We start from the raw sequence: 18,565 nt of genomic DNA, 5'->3' as shown, positions 1-18,565 counted from the left end.
CAACCATGCCACGATGGTCAGAGTCTCTTAAATCCCCTTTCTTCCCCATTCTGATGCTCGCTCTGACCTGCAGCAGGTCGTCTTGACCATGTCTACATGCCTAAATGCATTAAGCATTTGTGTGTGTGTGTGTGTGTGTGTGTGTGTGTGTGTGTGTGGGTGTGTGTGTGTTTATTTTCCACACCTGAGCAGGATTGTGCCATATTTGTGCTGCGTTTATTAATATTAGTGTTGTGTTGATTGTTTCTCTCATTCATATTCAATCCCCCTCACCGTCCCGGTTCTTGCTACCGTACGTGCAATCACTCCCTGTCTCCTCGTCTTTTGGTTTGAGGGCAGGCTGATCATCTTTTGCCTAGAGCTGTAGTTCAGTTTGCTCCGACCCTTCCCGCAGCCGAATCTCTGTCAGCAATCGTCATCTTCAGTCATGATCAGTCCCGTGATCCGACGTGTCCTCGGGAGTTTGTTTTCCATGTCAAACTTGTAAAGTCTTGTCAGTGCAATAGTGTAGAGATCGCCAAACTTGTTCCTGGAGGGCCGGTGTCCTGCAGATTTTAGCTGCAACCCTAATCAGACACACCTGAACAAGCTAATCAAGCTCTTACTAGGTATACTTGAAACACCCAGAGCCAAAGCCTGCAGGGCACCAGACCTCCAAGACCGAGATTGGTAACCACTGGCCTAGTGGGTTGGCGCAATAGCCTAGTGGTTAGCACGCCGACATATGGTGCAATAGCTCGTCAGGGTGTCCCGAGTTTAAATCCCGCCTCGAGGACATTTCCCTACCCTACCCCCTACCCAGTCTCAATACTGTCCTATCTAATTAAGGCAAAAAGGCCAAAAATAATTAAAAAAAAGCTTGTGAAGTCTGAACTTACAAGGAGAGGATGCAGGACTGAACTGAGTATAGGCTACTTAATATTGAGGAAAAGCCCCAATCAGAGAGGAGAATGTCTGCAGCTCCGCCTCTGTTTCCAGATGTGTCAGTTTTCCGGTAAAGTCTAGATTAGATACGCGGCCGGCTGAAATTGCGATATGTACATCAATTATTGCAGCATTTTATATGACACTGTATAACAATAACTAATATTTTCACAGTACTGTGACGGTTGAGTTTAGGGTTGGTGTGGGGGTTGACATTAAAAAACAATTTATTGTATAATTTAATAGATAACATAAATAATACTCTGTACAACTACTGTTTTTACAGTGCTGTGACGGTTGTGGTGGGGGAAGGCATTAGTAAAATACATAAATGGGAAATTTTATAAATAATAGAAATAACTCTCATTAAATTCCTCCCGCAACCACATCCGATCTCTAGCAACAACCCAGCAGCAGCTTTTTAAAATGAAAACGGCCTCTTCAGCGTTTTCAAAACGCCAGTGTTTGGCGCTCAAACTCCAGTGTAGTGTGGACTGATGGTGTAACCACAGCAAAACTAATGAGAAACTAAGGCCCTGTTTACACTAGTGCATTTTAGTTTTAAAATTACGTCTTTGATCAAAAATGATCCACGTCCACACTAGCGTTTCAGCTTGCGTTTCTGAACATATCTTCGTCCACACTACGCCACCAAAAACATATATCACGTGACCATTGGCGCACTTTGGGCATGCGCGTTCTAGTATAAACAGGAAGCATGCGTCTCGCTCGGCATTTGGTTATTGTTAGTCAACAAACGCCGGTTGAACAATGAACGCAATGGCAAAGAAAGCAAGAGAGGTATTTTTGTGGACAGACGACGAGGTCGAGTTACTAAACATAACAAATGAATAACTGCACAATGGCGCCTAAAACAGACACTAGTGCAAACAACGCTCTCATTTCTGTGCCCATGTTGTTGTTTACAGTGAAGGCTGGTCTGCTGTCTTCTGGTAGCATTAAAGCCATGTGTTATAGTCATGTGATAGGGGCTTGACGAATAAGGGAAGGATACGCAATGACACAAAAGCTCCAATCAGCTAGCGGATCTCAGCAGCCCCGCCTCCGTTTCCAGATGTCTCCGTTTTCCCTCATCCACACTGAGACGGAGCAGCAGCGCTTCAGAATGAACATGGCCTCTCCAGCGTTTTCAAAACGCTCCGTTACTGGCGCTCGAGAACTCCGGCGTAGTGTGGACGGATGTCGTAACCGTAGCAAAACTTATGCGTTTTCAAACTAAAACTCTCTCTCACACACACACACACACACACTACAGTAATGAGCTATTGATCTGCTAAATGAAGGAATGTGCTCTGCTACTGTAAGCAGCTCCGCTCAGCGCTGACACACACACACACACACACACTCAGAAGCCTTTTAGACACACACAATACACAGTGACTCGCTAATGACTCGCAGTAATTATATAATATCATATCAGCAATTCTGGAATAATAAATAATCGCATCAGTTGGATCTTTAATATATCCTCTGATATTTGATGTCATCTAAACTAAATAACGATATAATAAAGATGATGATGATGATGATGATGATAATAATGATATATAGTAGTGGCTCAGGGATTAGCAAAATGGCCTTACAGTTAGACGGTCGCTGGTTTGAGTCTCGGCTGGGTCAGTTGGTGTTTCTGTGTGGAGTTTGCATGTTCTCCCCGTGTTGGCGTGGGTTTCCTCCGGGTGCTCCGGTTTCCCCCACAGTCCAAACACATGCAGTATAGGGGAACTGATCAACTGAACTGGTTTTGTGTTTAATTAATTAATTTTTTTATTCTGTTTACGTAATTGTTTGTCTTAAAATTTATTAATAAAGATATATTCCAATTAAATGAATATTTAATTATTCATTTATTAAAATTCACAGTATTATTCGAATATATTTTTGCTTGGATGGATGTAATATTCTGATATCTGACATCAAATACTCGTGATTTTCATGTAGTCTTATTTTTTTATTATATTTTTTAAACTCCGCTCAGGTTGAAATAATCCTGTAATGCAGATCTCCTGCACTCCTGACATTTAAAGTCTGTGTTTCCCTAGAAACGCAGCAGCAGGACACACTGTGAGTCAGACACACACACACACACACACACACACACACACACACACACACACACACACACACACATGCTCTCGTCTGCATGAGCATCTGCACAAAAACACACACGTAACCAGAAATAATAACCAGAGCAAACGCATGTCTGGAGCTCCAGTGGATCCACTGCAGTGCTTAAAGAGACACTCCAGCCAAATATGAAAGTTCTGTCATCGTTTACTCGTCTTTCATGTGCTTCTTCCTGCTGTTGAACACAAAGGACTATATTTTGAAGATGTCTGGAAAGCGGTGACCATTGATTTCCAGAGTATTTTCTCTTTCTACTGTGGAAGTCATAATATCTTCTGTTGTGTTCAGCAGAAAAAAGTGCATGAGAGAGAATCAATGTTTCCAATAAATTAGGAATGCCTTAAATAAAACTACATGATAATCACTTCATTTTATGTCGGATATACAAATAATGTAAAAAACAATTATTTGACAATATACATTCATTCATTCATTTTCATCCGCATTTCCGGGCCGGGTCGCGGGGGCAGCAGTTTTAGGAAAGAACCCCAGACTTCCCTCTCCTCAGACACTTCTTTCAGCTCCTCCGGGGGGATCACGAGGCATTCCCAGGCCAGACGAGAAACATAGTCCCTCCAGCGTGTCCTGGGTCTTCCCCGAAGCCTCCTTCCAATGGGACATGCCTGAAACACCTAGGTAGGCGTCCTGGAGGCATCCGAAACAGATGTCCAGGCCACCTCAGCTGACTTCTCTCAATGTGGAGGAGCAACGTCTCAACTAAGGCACCGTTTACACTAATGCGTTTTAGTTTAAAAGCACATAAGTTTTTCTACAGTTACGCCATCCATGCACACTACGCCAGAGTTTTCGAGCGCTGAAAACGGAGCGTTTTGGAAATGCTGGAGAGGCCGTTTTCATTCTGAAACGCTGCTGCTCCGTCTCAGTGTGGATGAGGGAAAACGGAGACATCTGAAAACGGAGGCGGGGCTGCACACAATCACCTCTCTGATTGGGGCTTTTCCTCAATATTAAGTAGCCTAACACACACAGTTCAGTCCTGCATTCTCTCCTTGTAAGTTTAGACTTCGCAAGTTTGATCAAGGCTGCAGTCTCCCCCTCCTCAGTTTGATATGGATAGCAGACTACCGAGGACACGGGTAAATCTTCAAAGGGAACAGTGTACTTTATAACTTCATTCACATCACCTTGGCTACGTTGATTCACTTTCTACGTTGATTTTTAACAATGAAATTAAAACATGATGTAAGGAACTGCCTATTTTCATTTTAATATTAGCAACTTAACAGACAGCAGAAATGTTGAGGCGTCGTGCTGCATATATGAGCGTCATCTACACTGTGTTGATATTTATAACAAAACGGAGCCGATAACAACTGCCTCCTTTCAATTTCAGTGAAAATACGAAACACACCCTCTTCTGCTGAATATCAGTTTTATTAATCGATAATGGCCATTATAAAAGTATAACACAATAAGTTTATACATTATAGAAATAAAGGCGATCAGTCAATATACAGAATGTAGGCTACGTGGTTACATTAATCATTAACTTATCTTTGCGCTCAGCCAAAACACGTTACCTGAGAACAAGTAATAGATTCCAATGACCAAAGTCAGGGAATATGTCGTTAGATAAAGACAACAAGATGAATGAAATATCTTTTTTTGCGTGTCAAATTCACATCAGAACAGACAGGGACTCTAGCTTCATAGCTAAATGGCGAACATGGATTTTATGAAGAAAATAACAGTGTTTATGTGCTTTATGAAGGATGATAAGCAGCGTCGATACTTTTAGGGCCGTTTCTGAGTCCACTACATCCTTTCAGAGGTGCAGCAGCTCTGTGAGCTGATAAACTCCTCCAGAAACTGAACCTGGATCACGGAGGCTTTCAGCGGTGCTTCTGACTGAGCCCAGCCCAGTTTGATGAACTGTTGTCGGTGAAGGCTGGAGGATTTCCCCCGGAACACAGACAACAGGTTCTACGTCACAATCACGCCCCCACAAGAGCAAGCTTCTGATTGGTTAATGCGGCGTGAATGTAAGCTGAAGTTCAGATTTTTGAAATCGAGAGATTCGCGCGAAACGTTAGTTAAGCGCATCAAACGCACAAAACGCTCAATTCGCCCCGCACCATTCGCGCAATTTGCGTCATTCGCGCCGCGCCATTCGCGCATATCGCACCGCAGGATGTCTATTTGCACGTTTGCATTGACTTAACATGTAACAAGTATGTTAACAAATAAACACAAATGAATTATAATTCCTAAAATTATATAATAGTTCCTAAAAATTTGGGTCGCGGCTTAATGGCCATTAGGGCTGTGCAACTAATCGAAAATCCGATTTCGGCTTCTAACGATTATGAAAAACCATTAATTGAGATAAACGATTATTCCATCACTGTCAGGGTTCTGCCACTCTGGTCATATAAATTCTTGTTTTGGTGGCAGAGTCCGGACACTAGTCATGTCTAGTCCTGTTGTGCTCGGCTCGAGTTTTCTTGGGTCGAGCACTTGTTTCTGTCATTGTGTTTGTCTCCGTGTGTGCGTGTGCCTTCGTGGGTGTGCGCAGAGCGTGCGCACTCCTGCTTGATGCGTCCGCGCGGGCTCTGCGTGCCTCCGACGCGTGCGCTCTTGTACTCGTGTTTGTGTTTTCGTCTGTCTGCAGCGTGGTGTTTCATTCCCAGCGTCTCGGTCTAGTTGGTTTCGGTTTTGGTCGGCGCTGGGATGAAACATGCACGCTGCGTGTGTGAGCGCACGGTGAGTGTTTTCATTCATCGTGTGCTCGTGTCTTGCGTCTTTTGTTAAAGCACGTGGCTCTGTGTTTGTTGTGTGCTTCAGTGTTGTGCTTGTGTTGTCATGAACATGCGGTTAATGAGTTCTCTCATTGGCTGCATGTTCTTGTCCTGTTTTATGGACAACTGTTACCCCAACTTGTTAACCCATTATTAGTTAATTATGTTCATCTGTTGTGTGTTAATTTTCTCCTGCTTATAATCTCCTCATGTCTTCTGTTCTGTGCCAGTTCGTCATCAGATGTCATCGTTTTCAGTCTTGTCCTGTTCTCCTGTTCTCCAGTTTGCCAGCCTGCCTAGTCTTTTTTTTGTTTGTTTGTTTGTTTGTTTATTTGTTTTATTAATATTTCTTTGCACACGAGTCCTGGCTCCTTTTCCCCACCACGACCGTGACAATATACTGCCTCCTTTCCAGTTACACGTGAAAGTGACTAAAGCATGTGCTGTGATGTAACTTTTGCAGCACAGGATGTGCATCATTCATATTTTTAAAAGCGCGAAAGAGCACGTGCTGTTGTGTGTGTGCGCGCTGCGTTTAGCCTTGCACAGGTAGTGTGTGTGTGTGTGTGTGTGTGCGCGCCGCGCTTAGCCTCAGACAGCAGAGCACACGCACATCTAACGCCCTCTTAATACAGGCGCGGTGTTTAGTGATTATTCATATTAATCCTCATTTGTGTAATAAACAAGTTGAGAATCAAAAGACACGAGAAAGAGAAACCATCAGAGCCGCCCCATTCTTAAAGTGACAGCGTGCGATATTGCTGCTGTTTTTATTTGCTATTCTGTAGTTAACGTTTTTTTTCTTACAGTGAAGATGCTTTAAGCACAGTTTAAACAACAGATTTAATAACTCATCTCTAATAACTGATTTCTTTTATCTTTGCTATGATGACAGCACATTATATTTTACTAGATGTTTTTCAAGATACTAGTATTCAGCTTAAAGTGACATTTAAAGGTTTAATTAAAGTGAATAGGCAAATCATTATGTAACAGTAGTTTCTTCTGCAGAATCAAACGTATATATTGCTTAAGGGGGCTAATAATATTTAGATGTTAAAATAGGTTTCAAAATATTTAAATCAGTTTTTTTTCTAGCTGAAATAAAAAATAAGCCTTTCTCCAGAAGAAAAAATGTAGGAAATATTGTAAAAAATTGCTCTGTTAAAATTATTTGGGAAATATATGTATATAAAAATAAATTCACAGAAGGGCGGATATTTTTTTAAATATTTTTGAATAATCATGATTATGATTACGACCAAAATAATCGTGATTATGATTTTTCCCATAATCGAGCAGCCCTAATGGCCTTGTGAAAATGTGGGTGCCATGGCCAAACCAGTCGAGAACCATTGGTTACAAGCACAGCTATTCATCCTAAATGTCTGACAGTCTCTGGTTGTTCAGTCGGTCATTCGTCTGTGTTTTCGTCTGCTGAAGTGTGTTCCTCTCGCTGTGAACAGACGGTTGGCTCTGCTCCACGTCCACCTGCTGCTGTACCTGCGTCTGATAAACACTCCTCAGATCTGCAGCTTTCCATAAAAGAGGAGGAGGATTGCAGTGTTTTGTGGGAATCTACTGTGTGTTTCTGAATCCTCTGAGCGAGGGTGTAACTTTAGTCTGAGAAGACACAATTAGGCGGAAATGTCTTCAATTTATATCCCAGTTTCTGAATTTACTTATACAGATGAAGTCAAAAGGATTTGCCCTCCGGTGACATTTTAATGATTTTTTTTTTATATTTCCCAAGTGCTGGGTAAAAGAGCAGATTTCTTCAGCACATTTCTAATTAGAGGTGTGAACCTGTACTGGTCTCCCGGTTCAGTTGAGTTATGATTATCATGCCATCAATTCGGTTCAATTCGATATCTCGGTGCATTGACAATGCTTTCCATACACAGTGTTGTATTTTGGGGGGAGGCTATAACAAGCTGTCTGTATAAACACACACACACACACACGGACACGGACACACAACCACACTTTCTCTCAATCACACACATACACAAACATAGACAGCACCTAGCAAACACACACACACACACACACACACACACATCCTCAAACTTACATCCACACACTCACATCCACAAATACTCAGTCACACACATATGCACACACATATACATGCAGGCGCACAAATACAAAGTCGAACACACATATGCGCACACATATCCACACACAACATACACAGACAAACACAACACACAGAAATCCACACAAACACAGAAATTTACAAACATCCACACAGACAGACAGACACACACACACACACACACACACACACACACACACACACACACACACACACACACACACACACACACACACACACACACACACACACACAGACAGACACACACGCACACTCAAAATACCACACCAACACACATGCGCACACACTCACTCATAAACAAAGACTTTCACACACACCACGCACGCTTGCTTGCGCACTCGCTCGGGAGCGATATCCACTCCTGTTACCGACCGATTAAATTCCTTGCACAAAATGTTTAACTTAAATTATTCAGACATTAAGAAAAATAAGACTAAATTGACAAATATTGTTAATCACTTGACTAGTGTTATGGAACAGTGTTGGATAAGTTACTTAAAGTAATTAATTACAAATGATTCCTACTGATTACTACTGGAAAATTGTAATTGATTACATTACTGATTACTTCATGTAAAAAATAATCCGATTACTTTACTTTGAAGTTACTTTTAAAACATAAAATATTTCTATAAAAATACAAAATAAGCTGCAGCTGTTTCAGTAAGTTAATATGGAAAACATTACGGCTTGATGTATTCAAAAGACTTTGAGTTCAGCCAAAATTCTCTCGCCATTCACTTGTTCCAAACCTGTTTGTCTTTTCTTTTTAACACAAAATAAAACATTTAAAAGAAAACTGGATAGCCGTAACTATTGAAATCCATCGTGTGACAAAGCACTGCAGTGTTTGGTTGTTCTGTGTTTGTCTGAGGTAAATAGTTTACTTAAATGTGTCAGGTCCAAAGTTTAAAGCTGATCGGTCAGTTCTTGTCATGTGACTCGCGGTTTTCAACTGGGGGCGCCTGGGAAATGCGAGCATTTTCCGCTGTGACGTCAGTTAATAAGCATGCGCTTTTAAACTGCTGGAGGACACGAGCTGAAATGGCTGCTGAGGAGAGTGGGGACGTTAACATATCGTGTCTTATTTTCTTGCACACACACATATTGGGAGCGCAAATTTCACACATGCCCGAAAAAAAGCCTCATAAATTAATAATGCGATTCGCAAAACTATCACCCTTAATAACCATCACAATAATAAATCATTGCACAGACTAATTACAGGATTTAGCATTATTATAAGTACTTTTTTATCGTAGGGCAAATTTTCACAGATGTATAGCAAGTGATAAAACACCACCCCTATCTTAAAATTGCTTTAAAACTATTAAAAACTGCTTTTATTCAAGCCGAAATCAAACAATTAAGACTTTCTCCAGAAGAACAAATATTATAACAAATAAAACTTCATTTGGGAAATACTTGAAAAAGAAAAAGGAAGTTTTTAGGGTGAATAATTTGATGTTTGTAAAGTGAGGAGCAAATTACACTCCTGCCTCTGGCACAGTTTAATCTGCTGTGGGATCAGTCGGAGTGTGTTTTGCCTGGTGTAAGAGGTGTTTTTTGTGGTCAGCAGTGTGTGTGTGTGTGTGTGTGTGTGTTTAATGAAAGGAAAGCGCTGCGCTGTCCTGCTCTCCGTCAGCATGTCTGTTTACAGTCACTGATAAATGCAGACGCAGAGTTTCAGAAACTACAGCATCAGACGCTCCTCTCAATAAAACTCCTCCGTAGGGATCGCGCATAGATCTTAGCGTTCGCAATATGCAGATAAAAAAAAACACTTCCTGTTGTTATTATTATTATTATTATTATTATTATTATTATTATTATTATTATTATTATGATAAAACCTACAGTCTGTCATTGCAATGAGTATAGAGTTGTCGTCAGAATTCCCTCGTGTGAATTTTTCTTTTTTAAATGTTTCCTAAATGATGTTGAACAGATTCAGGGAATTCTGCACAGTATTTCCTCTAATATTTTTTCTTCTGGAGAAAGTCTTACTTGTTTTATTTCAGCTAGAATAAAAGCAGTTCTTAAGTGTTTTATGGTCAATATTAATAGCCCTCTTAAGCAATATTTGTTTTGGACGTTGTCTCCAGAACAGACGAGATGCATCCAGCTACACAGCCACAGACATTTCAGCACACACAATGCAGGACACACGATCTAGGCAGGGGTGAACTGTATATGGCTAACGACAGTTGTCTTCTATTTTTTCTTGTTTAACGACGACTAACTCCTTAGGAGCATTATTGCCACCTAATGTATTTCACAAACATGGAGATGGAGACCGTCTGTGACTGTGAACAGTTTAGACCAGTGGTCACCAAACTTGTTCCTGGAGGGCCGGTGTCCTGGAGTTTTTAGCTCCAACCCTAATCAAACACACCTGAACAAGATAATCAAGCTCTTACTTGGTATACTTAAAACATCCAGAAGCAGGTGTGTTAAGGGTGTGTTGGTGATCCCTGCTATAGTATGTAGAATCACGGGTGACAGGCAGGTGTGTTGAGGGAAGTTGGAGCTAAAGACTGCAGGGACACCGGCCCTCCAGGTCCAGGATTGGTGACCCCTGGTTTAGAGTTTCCCATTTCGGTCATTATTTCATTATTATAGCGTAACGATCATTTTAACATCTGAGCAGTTTTAGTACTTGTACTATGTTTATTAACATAATAAGTCAAAACACTTATTACTATTATTATTTGATCAAGGACATAAATACACTGAAAAAAATATTGTCCACAAAATTGTTGCAAACTATTTATTTGTGTTGAATTTAAGCAAACAAATTAAATTTCGAATGTTTAATTAATTAAATTCAGTACAAATAAATTGTTTACATCCGCTTAACTTAAAAAAAAAATTATTAAATGCAAGGAATCATCTTTGAATAATTTTTTTCACTGTAGTTCCTTCGTTATAATGAATTCAGTGTTTCCTCTGGGATGTTTTCCAGCTGTGGCTGCAGACCTTTTACACAACTCTACCAACTTCCGATGGCGTTATTTCAATGACAAATGGAGAAATGTTGTGAGCGCAGTATTACAAGTCGAGATCACTTGCAATACGAGCATGTGAATCTCTTTGCTTGCGCGCCAATTTCCTCTGCTTGTGCACAAAACTTCTTGCACACCCTCAAATATACGCTGCTCAAGCGCAGATCTTCTTGTGCGCTCTCAAATAAACGCTGCTGAAGTGTGATTTAGTGCGTTTATGTAACAAGTATGTCTCCAACATTTATTAGATTTGCTAGGAATATATATGAACGTGTCCAATAGACCTACAGAGTGACATTAATGCGTCCTGAAGTAAAGTGAAACGGCTATACGTCGTGTTTGCTGGCCTCACGCTTCACGCACCTGTCAGTCAGCCACAGGCCCGGCACCGGGAAGTCAAAACTGAGGGGGCACTTTAAATCCATAGGGGGGCACTAGACCTGGTGACTCATTTTGGTCTCTTGTTTCTTTCATTTAGGCTATTTATTCACATTTATTATTACTTTGCATTACTGCCTAAGTTACTGACCTAAAGCAGTAATATAGGCTACGTTTTAATAGTAATAATAATATGCAGTTTCGCTATTACGAATTTTATTAACGATGGTAATGCATACCGCTTATTAATGCAGACGGATGATGGCTTCAGTGCCAAACGAGTGCTTTAAATCATATGTTATTCTTCTTATTTCGGTTTATTTTAAATAACAGGCCTATGAATGTTTAAAGTTTTAGGTAAAGACGTCAAATTATGCCCACGCATGCAAGCTGACCCACGATCAGACTATTCATTTAACCGGTAAATAAATATAGGGAAATCAGCTTAACCGAGTCATCCCGCTTCACGTAGCCTATTATCCAACCAACATCAGTGTTAGGGAAAAGCTAAATGTTACAATCTAATGTCATTTAAAACAATTAATTTGTTTCATTTTAATGCATTAGTGTAGCCAGAAAAATACCTAAAAAAGATACCAAAATTCAGATGTTATTACCGTGAAAATTGGTTAAATTTTGGCACGGATAACACGCAACTCAACATGCTATATAACTTTTTTTTCTCATCATTTTAAATATAAAAACAAAGATTTATCTTAGGCTATCATAAGTGTGCTTTTTTCGTGATATTGTAAATCATCATAAACCATTAGGTTACTAAGCCTACCCGTAATTTTATTTATTAATTATTTAATTTATTAAGCCTTTTTTTAATAGCTTGTTTTCAGGTTATTTTCATTTTAGGGCCATGAGCTACAAGTCAAAACAAACTCGATATGTTGTATTTTAGCTCCTAAAATAGATCTACAATATATTGTATGTTGTTTAATTTTGCATGAGCAAAAAGCAGTATAGCATAAATGACATATTTTTAAAAGATGATCATTCTGCTTACCTGCAGCACGTGAGAGGTTTCTCGGTTGATCCGCGATAAATCCACTTAAGCACTATATTCCATTTATAACACTGCAAACTTGACTTAATAAACGCAAATGGCATTTATTATGTGTTATACCTTGACTGCTGCTGCATAATGGGATGTTTCTCTACACAACTGTAAAAGTGCGCTTTTAAGCAAACTGAAAGCAAACATTCAGAGAGTTCTGCGTTTTGTCAATTTTAGTTTAGTTGTAATAATATTAATAATAATAATGATAAATAAATTAAAATATTATTTATATTGTAGTCTACTGTGGGACTGTGCAGTAAACTATTTGTTTTTATTAAAACATTTTAATTAGGCTACATCTTCCCGAACTAATAAATGACTGGCAGTTGCGTCTCTGCTAAAATTACTTTAACAGCAAATTTCTTATGTGTGTTTTTTCCTTTTAGAGCTCAAGAGAGTTGTGTTTAAATAATTAGTTAACCAAAGCATGTAATGATTTAAGCTGCTCCTATCATGTCACCCATTTTCTCCGTTGTGAGTTGAGTGCTCGCCGTGTGCGCGTTTTAAAGGCTATTTACGGGCGCACCAGACCTGACGCGGGGACCGGATCTCTGAACTATAGGACTAGCTTTAATCTTACCATTTTCATAATTCAATTGCTATGTCATATATTTTAAAATATTTAAATGTGTGTTCTTAAGGTTGGAATGGCGGGAGTGTTAATAATTAATGACAGAAAGAATTTTGAGTGAACAATCCTTTATAAAAACTGGGGGGGCACAAACTCTTTCTGAGGGGGCAATGCCCCCCTTTGCCCCCCCGTAGCGCCGGGCCTGGTCAGCCAGTCAGTCAGTCTGCACAAAACCTTAAAGGGTTGGAAACCATAAAAGATAAATGTAGTGGAAACCATGTAATGTGGACACCACTGCTTTAAGGGCTTATTATGCAGTCTCTGTCGCCATCTTGTGGTGGAATGTCAATCGTTGTTTCTCTGCTCAGTATGACAGGCTGATGGCCATCGACATGCTGAATCTCAGAATTTATACTTTGTAAGGACGGTCTTTAAACCACAGCGGTTCGAACTGTAGTTCTGCCGAGCGACTAAAAAATGATCAGCATGATGGTAAAAAACTGTACATTTCTAGTCAAACCATTCTTCTGCAATCTCATACCAAAAACGGAAATAAGGGCAGTATTAACAGCTGTAAATGTGGGAGAGCGTTGATATTACGTGATTGTATTGTATTGCGATATGGAACAATTAAGTGTTGATGTTAAATCAAAAGTAATTCACAAATACTTGAAAATGAGATGATTTAATGACAATAAATCTCTATGGTTACAACTGAATTAATAACAAAATACTGTATAAAATGATCAAATATGAAATGATAAAACATATGGTATAAATTGTACCCAGCTTAAATGTAAAATTAAAGTTACCAGAGGTAGAAGGAGAGACACACAGGAGGGAGAGAGACAAAGAGAGCAGGCCCAAAAGCCTGATAGCAGTAGAGTCAGAGAAGATAGACTCCAGAGGAGGAGAGGAGCAGAGCAGGAGAGAACCAGGCCAGGAAAAGAGAGGCAGGAAAAAGAGACAGAGCCAGAGTTTACCACCTATTTTGTATCTTTCTTGACCATGTGACCACCAATGCTGAGACATTCAAACTGACCAATCAACATGTGACCACACCATAAAACCCCCAAAGTCCACACAACAGGCCCTGATCTTATCAGTATCTGCCTTTGTAGTCAGTATGGACCTTCTTGAGTGAAAAAGCATGTTTTGTATTATAAACAAATGCATATGATAATTTAGCCTCTTACAATCCTCCCCTGGCACCGTTGTGACACATAAAGAGGCAAAAAGGTGACATTAATGATGAAAATATGCATTGTGATGTGTGCTGCTGTCATCTTCGGACTTCCTGTCCAGGCTGGTTGTAGGAATTAGAATGGTCAGTCTTTGTTGTCCTCCAGCCCTGTGTGAGAGGCTTTAATCGAATGGTGTTGCACTGCTTATATGCAAATTGTCCTTCATACCCCCACAAGAATAGGTGCTGAGGAATGCAGGGAACCCCTGCTCTTCTTTTGAAGTTGATCACAAGACGTGAGCCTTTTCTCCATGGATCCTGTATTGGAAAACAGCAAATGGCACAACAAACAGCAGAAGCAAACACACGGCATTTGTCATTGATCAAAGGATTGATGTGGTCAGTTTGAGTTCTCCTCAATCAAAAATGTCCTTAAATTAATGTAATTTAAATATGGTCAAGATTAAGACAAAATAAAAGCAAACAAGCTCTTTACACAATATCTGGAAACATTAAAATAATTGCTTTACAACAAAATCAACAATAGCTAGTTAAGAGTTTCAGCAAAATATTCAGTGTAACCAAATACAGTGAAATAAACGAATCAATATTCAAAGACAATCACAACTGCATTTAAATGGATTAAATACAAGTAAACACAAATAATATTTGTTGTAGAGATGTCAAAAGTGTTACAAAAGCAACAACAATTCAGCATTTTGGATTTAGAATCACAATTTACATTTTGATATAACTTTGTTTAAACAAAAAATAAGTAACTGGTTAAAAATCAAATGAAACCAAAATAACAGCACACTCTCAGAAAAAAAGGTACAAAATTGTACCTTTTAGGGTACAAATGGCCCGTCACTGGGGTGGTACCCTTAAGGGTACAAATTTGTACCTCATTTTAAAGGTACAAAATTGTACCTTCTACATTTGTACCCTTTAAGGGACAATTTTGTACCCTAGACACTGAAGGTACAAAAATGTACCTTTTTATATTATATAGTATTTTTAGGGTACTGACCCAGGCATTTTGATCCTTTGGTGACTGCATGCACAAATAAATAAAATATTTTGGTTCACAGATGTCCATTTTTATTTATTAATGTAGAAATATTTCATTACAACTCACAACTAAATGTGTAAAGAAATAAAATTACACAGCAAGTATAAAGCAGACATGTAAAACAGTAAAAAGAACAATTTAGATAACAAATAAAAACTAAATAATCTACACTTAATACAAAGACCACAAGAATACTGTTTAAGATTTATAAGCACATTACACAGGCTACATCAAGTACTGCACTTTATAAAGTCCAAAGTATTTGTCTTTAGTCAGAATACTCAGTCATGATAAATAATTTGTCATCAACATTTTCTCTGTATTTCAGAATGAAGGCAATGTTTCTCTATAAATTGCTTCAACAGTGCAGAAAACCAAATACATCAGTAGCCTCTTCCTCAACATCAGTAGATTACTCCTCATCATCCTCAAGTGGACTTGTAATTTGTTGTAACACAATATGTGTTTATGCTTTTGATAAACATGACATGTCAAGCACTCATATCTGGAAAATGTTCTTTGATAGTCATTAGGACCACAAGTTATTTAAAAATTTGCTTTATGCATGAATGATAGCAGTGTGCTGGATTAACTTGATGATTGTGATTATCCCAAGAGCATGTAGAGAAACAAAAAACAAGGTTGATCACTCTGGTAACTGGAGTAAATCGAGGCTTGTCACCGTCCACCGTTCATTCAAAACATTCCACTGCAGAAACATCAAGGTGTTCCTCTAATAAGATGAATACGTCAAAAATGTATATTCGTCCACATCATTAGCCCGGCCAATCACAATCCCATCAACTCTGAAGACTGCCGTGACTCGTCTTGTTAACACAGTTGCCCAGTCGGTGGCCTCCTCCTGTACTTGAACTGTTGGATGTGGTAAAGATGGTTTACTGTAAATGACAAAGCAATAATTACATTAATATCAGTCACTCTATCACTGATGAAGAGAAAATCAACATGCATAGAAAGGGAAATAAATATATTCACTGATAAAAAAAAAAAAAAAAAGTATCACAGATTAAAAGACTAATATAAATTTCATTCATTCTTTCATTCAATTTCTTTTCGGCTTAGTCCCTTTATTAATCTGGGGTTGCCACAGTGGAATGAACCACCAACTCATCCAGCATGTTTTATGCAGCAGATGCCCTTCTAGCTGCAACCCAGTATTACGAAACATCCAGACACACTCATTCACACACACATTTATACACTACAGACAAATAAGCTTACCAAATTCAGCTACAGCGCATGTCTTTAGACTTGTGGGGAAACCGGAGCACTTGGAGGAAACCCTCACGAACACTGGAAGAATATGCAAACTCCTCACACAAATGCCAACTGACCCAGCCGAGGCTCGAACCAGCGACCTTCTTGCTGTAAGGTGACAGCACTACCCACTGCGTCATCCTAATATAAAGAATATCAAGCATTATAAAATGCATTTATCACAGCATATACTAAACAGAAAACAACATACGCACCTGAGCACAACGAAATGTTGAAGTGTCTCGCTTAACAAGGCTGGCAACATGAGAAATGCAGCTGTAAAATCAATTCCTGGAACATAAGATGTGGCATACAAACAAATATGAAGGAATCCATCCAAAGCTAGAATTTAATAATATTAATCAAGTGGAGAAAGTTTAGAAAGAGTACCTTAGAGTCAGGACCATAGCATTCTTCAGTTGATCTCTCATCTTTCGATGAAAACCTAGAAAATAATTTTAAACATGTGGGTGTACATTTATTGTTGTTTGTAAGTAAAAACCTACAAATTTAAAACAGTATGTAAGCCATTAAATCCATGGTATAGATAATGAGACATACTTACATCTTGTACTGAGCCATGCTTTCATATGACATGCCTTCATTGGTCTGATGCTGTTAGGCTGCATTCTGTTGTTCAATCTTGTCCTGAAAGACAATTGGAAACTTCAAAAACTTCTGGAAAGCAATAAGATAAAGCAATAACTATTTACTTATTTTGAGATACTAATAAAATAGGTAAAATAGCTCAAGGTACCAGTTTCAGAACAGATGAGACAAATTATTACATTAAAGAACAAAGTAGAACTTAAAACGTTGATTTATACAACATGGTATGTTAATAATTCTACATTAACATAAGTATAACGTTAAACGATAGTAAAGCACCAACAATTCTGGACATGAGAGTTTGTGGACACTCCTCAACATTAATGTAACTTAGACACTGAAACGAAGATATGTACAAGCATACACACGCCACGTTTGTAACTAGCCACGTTTACATAATCAGTCGCTTTGTCGGTGACAAAATTGTGATTTTTCTTCACAAAATGGCGGTGTAACTTATATAACCGTCTAAAATTACATTTCCGCGGTCAACCGTGGCTAGAAAAATGGCCTCAAAATATAAAACATTATCAATAATTACAATTTCCAGTATTAATAACAAAAGGTTTTATATCAAGGTATATGAAGACTTTAGTTGCGCGAGCTCCGGGCCACACCGCACATTAACGTTACTCACGGCCTGATTCCGGTGCACGGATACGGCAGCGTCGGCTCGCTTCTGCCGCCGCATCTGGCCCGAGTGTATTTTGCTAATTGGGTTGCGATTATATTTCGCCGTGGCAACACTTATTAATAAAGCAGTAACGTAACGTAAGATATAAGGTGCGAATACGTAACGTAGGCGATAAAGGGAACTTTTACACCGAGAAAACTAACAGCATATAGTACTCACCGTCTTTAACGTTATGTCCCTCGGTGACTTCGATATCACATTGTAGTAACTTCTTTAATAAGCAGCAGACAACTTAGCAAACTCCATCCTGCAGGCCAGCCCGGAGCACTTAAAGCGGGGGAAAGCCGAGACCCGAGAGTCAGACAAAATCAACAGAACACGGCTTCACATGTAAAAATGAGACTGAAAATATATCTTTAATACATTCTTACCTAAAAAAGTGTGGACTCCAAAATAGACTTTTCTTTGAAAAGCGTGCGAAGTTCTGTGTAAACAGCCAGCATACACTACCGACCGCCTCAGTAACAAACACTACTATAACGTCTCAACAAGCCAAATTCTTAAAGAGACAGCAACATTACCACCTGTATGAAGATGCTGTCACTCTGCATGGTTCTTACTTCTTATTCTACATCACATATACTATAGGGTCTTAAACAGTAAGCAAAGACCAGTATTTACGTTTTTAATGATTAAAATTACATTCAATTATAAATTTAATTATTAACATTTTTGAGAAAAAATGTAATTTAAATACATGAAAAAAAATTTAATTATTAAAATATTTAATTCAATTAATTTATTTATTTATTATAT

The 18,565-nt window shown here is 38.9% G+C and overlaps 1 protein-coding gene and 1 long non-coding RNA gene across 12 annotated transcripts in view; one reads left to right on the top strand and one right to left on the bottom strand.

The window, feature by feature from the left end:
* The window catches only part of LOC101884734 (ryanodine receptor 3-like), a 275,348-nt gene that overhangs the window by 21,111 nt on the left and 235,672 nt on the right, over positions 1 to 18,565 (top strand). The window lies entirely within an intron of this gene.
* On the bottom strand, positions 13,643 to 18,085 carry LOC141378559 (uncharacterized). The gene is made up of 6 exons (XR_012393361.1): positions 17,969 to 18,085; positions 17,072 to 17,154; positions 16,897 to 16,951; positions 16,722 to 16,797; positions 16,471 to 16,647; positions 13,643 to 16,127 (listed from the first exon to the last, which is right to left on the bottom strand). It is a non-coding gene; the product is annotated as an uncharacterized lncRNA (long non-coding RNA).

This window comes from Danio rerio, chromosome 17 (genome assembly GCF_049306965.1).
Source record: "Danio rerio strain Tuebingen ecotype United States chromosome 17, GRCz12tu, whole genome shotgun sequence".
Taxonomy (NCBI): domain Eukaryota; kingdom Metazoa; phylum Chordata; class Actinopteri; order Cypriniformes; family Danionidae; genus Danio; species Danio rerio.
This window is presented reverse-complemented; position numbering and strand designations above follow the sequence as displayed.